At 48.1% G+C, this 9,441-nt stretch overlaps 1 long non-coding RNA gene across 1 annotated transcript; it reads right to left on the bottom strand.

Annotated features, from left to right (window-relative positions):
- Nucleotides 1–892: 892 nt before the first annotated feature.
- Nucleotides 893–6,011, bottom strand: LOC101019675. The gene is made up of 2 exons (XR_001892006.3): nucleotides 5,574–6,011; nucleotides 893–3,324 (listed from the first exon to the last, which is right to left on the bottom strand). It is a non-coding gene; the product is annotated as an uncharacterized LOC101019675 (long non-coding RNA).
- Between the last annotated feature and the right edge of the window lie 3,430 nt (nucleotides 6,012–9,441).

The raw sequence follows: 9,441 nt of genomic DNA, 5'->3' as shown, positions 1-9,441 counted from the left end.
AATCATGCTTACATTCTTTGAACATAAACTTGGACCCAAATCCCCCCCATTCCCCTTGGCATTGCTGCCAAGCGCCCAACATTTGAAGGCCCTGGACTCATTGCTGAACAGCCCCTAGTCTGACTTCAATCCACTCTCTATGCCCAGAGTCTGGCCCCTCCCCTCAGGCCTCAATTTTCTCCTGATTCTATTGATCACATCTGGACATTTAGCACAGAATAGAATGAAAAGGGACACGGCAGTAATGGGAGAGATGGCAGGTGAGGTTTCTTTACCATCGCCATGGATGCCTCAGGCCATGTGCACTGGGTGGGGCTTCGGAGGTGACGAGGTCAGACAGTGCTTCTTAGGCCCTGGGTTCATCTCAGTTCACTGGAACCCTCAGACATTAGGAATCCCTGGGAGGTAGCTGTGTCACTGAGCCCCATTTCAAGGGCTTACCACACTCCCCGCTCTGTGTGATATTGACAAGTCCACCCTCTCTGAGCTCCAATTTTTGTTTTTACTCTTTAAAGTGTGGGACATTTCTTTATCCCCGAGTGAACAGCAGGAAATGAGATGGAGTGAGAGCCGAAAGAAGGCAAGGAATATTCCTGAGATTGTTCTCAAAGAGATGGAGATGTCCGTGGATGAATCACAAAGGGAGGAAATGGGTGCAAAGGTCTCACTGAGATCCAATGACAGCAGAACCTGTCAGAGTCTAAGATCTGGACCAGATTTGGCTGAAGTTTTCGGGAAGCCTATATGACAACATTTTGTTTCTATTGGCACCATGTCATACATGAACAATGTCATATATGAACAATGTCATACATGAACAATGTCATAGCACTCAAAAATGGGTTTAGCCGAAGCCTAAAAATATGCCACAAAATTCAAGAAGAAGCTAAAATATTATCGGATTATTTGTTAAAGACATAATCAGGAATCAGGAAACTTTAGAAAACACCAGCATACATCATCCAAAGTAGTAGATTCCAGTTCAAAAAAAAAAAAAAAAAGACAGCGAGAGAGAAAGAGGAATACAGCAGAAGCTCAGAGGTGGGTGAGATTTGGGAAGACAGTTACTTTGTAGGACCCTGTGAGCAACCTGCACCTGAGTCCAAAAAGACAGCTGGAGTTAAAGAGAGAATGAAGCAGAAGTTGCACCCCAGGAAAATAAATATTTGGTGAGAAACGCTTATAATATCATCTCCAGGAAGATCTGGTCATAAAATCCTTCCAGAGAGAGGTCCTCAAACCCAAATTCACTTCTTGAGGCCAAACACTGAAATGGGCTGAACCCCTGTCTACTGTCTACCCACACCATGTTCCACCTGCAAGGCTTGTCTCTCCTTTAAATGAGATGAGCTAAGAACGGAACCTGTGTTTGAGGATGGGTCTTCATCTTCACTTGACCATAACTTGCCTACAACTTTAGGGTAAATGTAATACTTTCAATACTTTTGTTCTCTATAATTAAAAACCAAAGCAAAACCCCACACCTTGTCAAGAGATTCTCACTTGGGCATTGGACCCATTGGCCATATCAAACTCTGATCTGTACACTCTTGGGGGATTAGAATATGCCCAGTTGGTAAAGCACCTGACCAGCTGGGAAAGCACTTGCCCTTCACCTCATTCCACCCTCAAAACAGAGGGTCCAGGAGGACAAGGACTGCCAAGGCTCTAAGAAGTTCTCTCACCCAATGTTACTCCTGACAGCAAATTGTAAGGAGGAGTAGCACTCACCAAGAGGCCTAGGGCCTGCCTTGGATCTTTGCATATAGAACTTAATGGCAGCCCTCAGTGTATTAGTGAAGACATTGATCTTACTAAGGAGAGAAAAGAGGCACAAAGAAGCTGGTCGAACTTGCCCAAGGTCACACAGCCAGCCTGTGGCCCAGCTTGCCTTTGAGTTCAGGCTCTCAACTCCACATTCTCTGACACCTTCTGGTTCCTCTGACTTCTTCCCATCTGAGGCTCCCTGCTCTGCGCTCAGATGCCCCCTCTGACTCGCTGCTCAGGAACATAGGCTTCCACAGATAGAGGTAAGGATATGAAACCAGCCAGGCCGGCAAGGACTGAATCCAAATCCCAGGTTTCTCTCCAAGTCCAGCCCTTTCCTGGCAGATATGAGCAGCAAGACCAGGGTAGCCACAGAGGTGAGCTTGGCTGGGCGGAAACTCCCTGAACAGCCAAGTGTGCATGGGATTCTTCCAGGGGTCAGCCCGGTCCTGTCCTGTTCCGGTTAGGAGGCACTGGGCATCTGGGCACTCACAACCTCCCACTGTGAAGAAGACTGAACCAGTAAGGCCACACGCCGGGCACGGGTCCCCATTTTCAGAGGATGGAGTCAGCCTTGTCAGGGTCGCTCATGTGTCCACCTCCTGCAGGCTCCCTCTATCCAAACGGCAATTCCATACCTGGGAATTTGCAAAAGGAGAGATTGAAAGGCCCAGGGCATTTCTGTGGTCCCGACTAACCCTCAAAGATACTCTTGGTCTGTGTGTTCCTCATTTTCAAATTAGAGGCTAAACATGGAAAAGGCTGGTAGCAGAGTGTGCAGGTCTCCTGGCCAGCCCTATATTCACTCCTCTCTCCAGGCAGAGTGGCCAGTGCCACTCGCTCAGGCAGCAGTCACGTGAGGTCCATCCTCTGGGAAGGCCCTCCCTGATGATCCCTCTGTGATTCTGACCACAGGATGCCTGCAGCGCCCAGAGTCCCAGGTGGAGCAGAATCGGCCATGAGAATAAGCTTGGTTCCGAGGTCTTTCTGCTGTTATGTCTGTAATTACTAAACTTTTGCATATAATTGCATTTTTCAAACATATGAGGATTACAAAAAAATAACCTAACAGGTAAACAGAAGTGCCATTTTGCTTCCATGGCTCTGACCCCCTAAGGGGCAGGAAAGCAAGTGACCTTATTCCTGGTATCAAAATGGCATGGCTGGAGTTCAGGTGGGCTGATGGGAAGCTGTGCATCCTGTAGCACCCTGGAATGGCTGAAATTAAGTCCTTTATGTGGCAAAATTGGCTCATGGAGCAGAAATAGCCCGCCCATAGGCACGTGGGAGCAAGATGTCCTTCAGGCCCCCAAACCTCTTCTGAGCCTCTTTGCCTGCAGACAGCTGGGCGGGCGTGTCTGACCATCCCATGTGGCCAGGGTCCATCTGCAGCAGTTGTGGATTGAGACCTGTGTCCTTGTCCGTGCTGATTTGAGAGGGATTGGAGGAAGGCTGCGGTGTCTTGGTCTTCTTCCCCAGTGTTAGCCACTGCAATGGCAGGGGGAGGAGGTGGTAGGCTGAGAGCACGGACAATGCAAAGGCAGTCATGGCTGATTGCTAGAGGGAAAGATGAAGGAGACATTAATTCTTCTCCTGAGGCCCAAGTCAGAACAGATATTTTTCAGGTGTTGAGCATGCATGTGCCTCACTTGGGTGTGGGCAGCATTTCTGATTGAACAGAGCCACAGCGCTTGATGCAGGTTTACGTGAGCCCCAGTTTCACCAGGGGGTCTTCTCTCCTCCCTCCTCGGATGTCTCATGGCTCCATCTGCACTCTCAGTGGCCTGGTCTTTCTCTGAGACAATTCCAGGCTGGTTCCCCTGCTTTGCTATCCCCCACAACCTCTCCCACACCATTGCCCAGCTCCCAAGAGCTCATTGTGGCTGAGGAAGGGGGTGCCTTGACATGGAGTTCCCTTCACATGAGGGTCCCAGAACACTCCTCCTGGAAGTGCTCCACCAGGACCCCTGCCACACGCGCCTCTTGGTGCAGGGAGGGGAAGAGAGCAGGTCGTGTCCGATGTGGGTGCGCCTGTGTGCAATGGCTGCTTGTATCCTTGTGTGTTGTGTACCTGCTCAGCAAACGCCTCCAGTTAACTGAGGGCCCAAGTGATCCTTCTGATCGGGTATGGCCCTGGAGGAAGTGCAGGAGATGGCCTTCTCTTTTTGCCTTGGGGGGTCCAATTTCCCAGGATCACTTTGTCCTGTGGCCAAGAATGATCCTGGGCAAAACAGCGCATTTAACCCAAGCTTGATTTCAACTCAACACTTTCCCATTGTGCCTCCCTCTCATCCCAAATGTGCCAAATACTTCTAATCTTAGTATTTATTCTTTACTTTGTCTGTCAGGTCCTGTTCTCTATGAGTGAATATCCTAATGACCATAATAAAATCAGTTCCCTTTTTGGGGACTGACCTTTGCTGAGAACTGTCTCTATGAATGCTGTCTTGCCGCAAAACTTCACCTCTGGATAAAGCGGCTGTGCTCCTTCTGGGTGTCTGCATCGGGGCTGCTGAGGCACCGCTGAGAATGCACCACACAGCTGACTACGCTGCTGAGCATATCTCATTACCAAATGCACGTCCCTTTCAAGGATGCCAGGCCATTAGGGCTGCATTGCCACCTTGATGGACACTGGGGATTAATGCCTGTGTGTCCTTGTTTCATTAAAAAGTTTGAAGTTTTCTGGGTGCGGTGGCTCACGCCTGTAATCCCAGCACTTTGGGAGGCCAAGGTGGGCAGATTACGAGGTCAGGAGATCGAGACCATCTCGACCAACATGGTGAAACCCCATTTCTACTAAAATACAGAAAAGTAGCCAGGCGTGGTGGTGGCGGCTGTCATCCCAGCTACTGGGGAGGCTGAGGCAGAAGAATGGCTTGAACCCGGGAGGAGGAGGTTGCAGTGAGCTGAAATGGTGCCACTGCACTCCAGTCTGGTGACAGAGCAAGACTCCGTCCCCCGCCCCCAAAAAGTTTGAAGTTTGATTTTATGAGTTACTGGTATAATGGTTAAGTATATTAATTTCATATAGTTAAATTTTTTTTTCTCCTGACTTTGAAAGAAATTGACACTCTTTCGTGGGCCTGTAAGTTTCCTGGCCCTGGTCACTGTACCCACCCTGCCCATGGCTTAGGGGTCCTAGCAGCAAGCCTGTTTGTGACTGGCCCCTACACTCTCCCACTCTGCCCTGAGATTTTTTCTGAAAGGAATCTCCCTGCACAGAGGGTAGAGCTGGAGATCTCCATGTCCTGGGGTGGCTCCCAGGTCACCACTGCCCAGCATGTCTCTGTCTGCTGACAGGACTCTGCTTTCTTAACTCCTTAATGGAGCTCCTGGAGTTGGAGGGAAGCGCTTCCCACCAGAAACCCAATTGTATCGGTTTTTCTTCCATTTGAAACAAATGATCAAAGTGATAGCGTTTTCTATGTTACATGTCTGTCTCTGGTCACTTAAAAACAAAACAGCAGGGAGTCTCCCTGACAGCCCAGGAGAACAGGAAGGCAGCCCTGGGGTAACCTGTCAAGGTTCAGATCATGACCTCCAGCATCGGCCACGGCTGGGTGACATCCTCATTCCCTAGGGGACAGGTGATCCTTTCCTCACCCCACAGCTCAGACCCCAGGATCGGCCCCAATCCCCGTGTTCTGAGTTCCTCCTACTTCCCCTTTCCATACTGGTCTGTCCCCAGTCAGCTCCGAAGGAGGCCAGCCCTGTGGGACAGGGAGGGGTCCAGCTTGAGACCCGGCCTGAGCCAGGAGGGAGCGCTTGTCCTGCTCTGGCCCCTGTGTCGAGTCCCCTCTTACCCGGCAGGTGGTGACTCCCCATCCGCGGAGGCTCCCCCACCAACACCGAGTCCGCACCGGTCTGTCCTCCAGGGCCCGGTGCAGGAGCACCCTTTGCCCCTGGGTGGCCTGACCCTGCTGACCACAGGTCACCTCCCTGACCACCAATACTCTGCCAACTGCCCCCTGAGTGACCAAGACAGCCCAGTCTAAATTCCCGACTACCCGGGGTGACCCAATAGTCCCGACTCCCCAAGACAGCGACCCTGAGACAAAGGCTTCGTCAGTTCCTCCGGGAACCAACTGCCGGGAGATTCTGATTGGCTGAGCCGCGTGTCCACGTGACCGACCGAAACCGGCCACCGGGGTCTCCCAACTGCCTGTCAAACGCACAGCCCTGTGGGGTCCCCAGAGAGGAAGAGCCGAGAAGGAGGCTGGGCCGGGGGCCAGGCGGCTTCCTCCATGGACCCTTTAATCCACCTCACTTTTTTATCTTTTTTTTTTCAGCAGCTTTACTAAATTATAATTAACACACTATGTAATTCGCCCATTTAAAATGTGCACTGGGCCCGGGGCGGTGGCTCACGCCTGTAATCCCAGCACTTTGGGAGGCCGAGGGGGTGGGGTGGGGGGTGCGGGTCACCTGAGGTCATGAGTTCAAGACCAGCCTGGCCAACATGGCGAAACTCTGTCTCTATTAAAGATACAAAAAATATCCAGGTAGTGGTGCGTGCTTGTAATCCCAGGTACTCGGGAGGCTGAGGCAGGAGAATCGCTTGAGCCTAGGAGATAGAAGTTGCCATGAACCAAAATTGCACCACTTCACTCCAGCCTGGGTGACAGAGTGAGACCCTGTCTCTAAAATAAAATGAAATAAAATAAAGAGAATATACACTGGTTCTTAGTATATTCACAGAATTGTGCAATCATCGGCACCGTCTAATATGAGAACATTTTCTATATATATATGTAGAGAAAGGGGTCTTGCTATGTTGTCCAGTCTGGCCTTGAACTCTTGAGGTGAAACCATCCTCCTCCTTCAGCCTGTGCAATACCTAAGCACAGGTGCAAGCATCCATATTACAGGCATGAGATGCCTCACCTGGCCCAGAACTTAGTTTTTTTACTGAAAAGTATTCCCTTGTATGCATATACGATATTTATCCAGTCATCAGCTGATGGACTTTTGAACGGTTTCCACTTTTGTTTATTATGAATAAAGCTGCTATGAGCATTTTTGTACAAGATTGTGTAGATTTATGTTTTCATTTCTGCTTATACATGTAGGAGTATAATTTCTCGGTCAAAGTATAACTCTGTTTAATTTTTGAGAGGAATTACCAACCTGTTTTCCCTCTTCTTTTTTTTTTTTTTTTCAGAGACAGGGTCTCACTCTGTCAACAAGGCTGGAGTGCAGTGGCACAAACACCACTCACTGCAGCATCGACCTCCTGGACTCAAGTGACCCTCCAGTCTCAGCTCCCTAAGTAGCTGAGACTACAGGAACACGCCACCATGCCTGCAGAACTTTTTGTTTGTTTGTTTTTTATTTGTTTTGTTTTTATAGAGACAGGGTTTCATCATGTTGCCCAGGCTGCTCTCGAACTCCTGACCTCAGGCAATCTGCCCATTTTGGCCTCCCAATTGCTGGGATTCCAGGCATGAGACACCGCACCTGGCCGCCAACCTGTTTTCTAAAGTGGCTGCACCATTTCACATTCCCACCACCAGTGATGAGGGTTTTTTCCTCCATCCTTGCCAACACTTGTTCTTGTCTGTAGATTTTATCACATAAGGATATAAGGTGGCATCTCATTGTGCGTTTGATTTGCCTTTCCCTAATGACTAATGGTATTGAGCATCATGTCATGTGATTATTAGCAATTTGTATATTATCTTTGGAGAAATGTCCATGCAAATTTTTCACTCATTTTTCACTTGGGTTATTTTCCTTTTGTTGAGTTGTAAGAGTTCCCTGTGTATTCTGATACAAGTCCCTTATGAGATAAACAAGTTGCCAGGTTTTTCTCCCATCCTATGGCTTGTCTTTTTACTTTCTGGGTGGTGTTCTTTGAAGTCAAATTTTTAAATTTTGGTGAAGTCCAATTTTGTTTTTGTCACTTGTACTTTTTTTCTTTTTTCTTTTCTTTTTTTCTTTTCTTTTTCTTTTTCTTTTTTTTTTTTTTGAGACAGGGTCTCATTCTGTCACACAGGCTGGAGTGCAGTGGTGCAATCATGGCTTACTGCAGCCTAGAACTCCTCAGCTTAAGTGATCCTCCCTCGTCAGCCTCCAGAGTAGCTGGAGTAGCTGGGACTGAAGGCACACGCCACCACACCTAAATTTTTTATTTTGTTTTGTAGACACAGGGTCCCCTTATGTTGCCCAGACTGGTCCAAACTCCTGGGATCCTCCCGCTTTGGCCTCCCAAATTGCTGGGATTACAGGTGTGACCCACCATGCTCGGCCACTTTTACTTTTGGTGTCATATTTAAGAAATCGTGGCTGGGCGCGGTGGCTCACGCCTGTAATCCTAGCACTTTGGGAGGCCAAGGTGGGCACATCACCTGAGGTCGGGAATTGGAGACCAGCCTGACCAACGTGGAGAAACCTCGTCTCTACTAAAAATACAAAATTAGCCAGGCATGGTAGCACATGCCTATAATCCCAGCTACTTGGGAGGCTGAGGCAGGAGAATTGCTTGAACCCATAAGGTAGAGCTTGTGGTGAGCCGAGATGGTGCCACTGCACTCCAGCCTGGGCAACAAGAGCAAAACTCCATCTAAAAAAAAAAAAAAAAAAAAAAAAAAAAAAATTGCTTCCTAATCCAAAGTCACAAAGACTTATCTACGTTTATCTATGTTTTCTTCAAAAAGCTTTATAGTTAGTTCTTATATTTAAGTCTTTGATGTATTTTGAATTAATTTTTGTGTACAGTGTGAGTAGTACCAGCTAGTCTGGAGACTAAGGTGGGAGGATCACTTGAGCCCAGGAAGTCCAGTCTAGAGTGAGCCATGATTGAGCCACTGCACTCCAGCCTGGATGACACAGTGGGACCCTGTCTCAAGGAAAAAAAAAAAAAAAAGCTGGGTCTGATGGCTCATTCTCCTGCAATCCCAGCACTTTGTTAGGCCGAGGCAGGTAGAGCACTTAAGGCCAGGAGTCAAGACCAGCCTGGCCAACATGGGGTTTAGTAGAAACCCCGTCTCTACTAAAAATACAAAAATTAACCAGGAATGGTGGCATGCACTTGTCCCAGCTATGCAGGAGGCTGAGGCAGGAGAATTGCTTGAACCCCAGAGGTGGAGACTGCAGTGAGCAGAGATCACACCACTGCACTCCAGCCTCAGCAAGCATGAGAAACAGAATAAATAAAAAGTTTTAAAATTTTTATATAGGTCCCATTTTGATCTTTTCCCTGGGTTTATTAACTGCGTATGCACGTTGCTGGAGTTCAATTTTATAATTTAATCTTCAACAGAATATTTGGTGGACCCGTGATTGATTTTGTGGAGTCATTAACATGGTCAGTGATGCATACAATAACTGTTGGAACTGTGCTCTCCTATTCTGCATAGAGGGTGCCAACTTCTTCAGATACAAGGAAGAAAGCTGTATTTTGTTTAATAGAAACAAAAAGTTGTCACATAGTTTCATATAAGTCCTAATAAGTGTTGAAGGGTGCAGATGGAAACTCAGGAGTCAAAAGGTGGATGACTGTCCCTTTCCTTTCTCTTTGTAGGTGCATGAATTTACTTTCTTAGGGGCAGAGCCTATTGGAGACGTTTTTTAAAAATCCCGCAACCAAATGAGGAATATGTTCACCTTGTTGACTCACAGAGGATACAAATCATACACAAGCAGATGGGGATTCAGAGACCAAATGTTTTC

This window comes from Papio anubis, chromosome 16, assembly GCF_008728515.1.
Source record: "Papio anubis isolate 15944 chromosome 16, Panubis1.0, whole genome shotgun sequence".
NCBI lineage: Eukaryota > Metazoa > Chordata > Mammalia > Primates > Cercopithecidae > Papio > Papio anubis.
The sequence above is the reverse complement of the archived record's forward strand: the minus strand, read 5'-3'. Positions and strand labels throughout refer to the sequence as shown.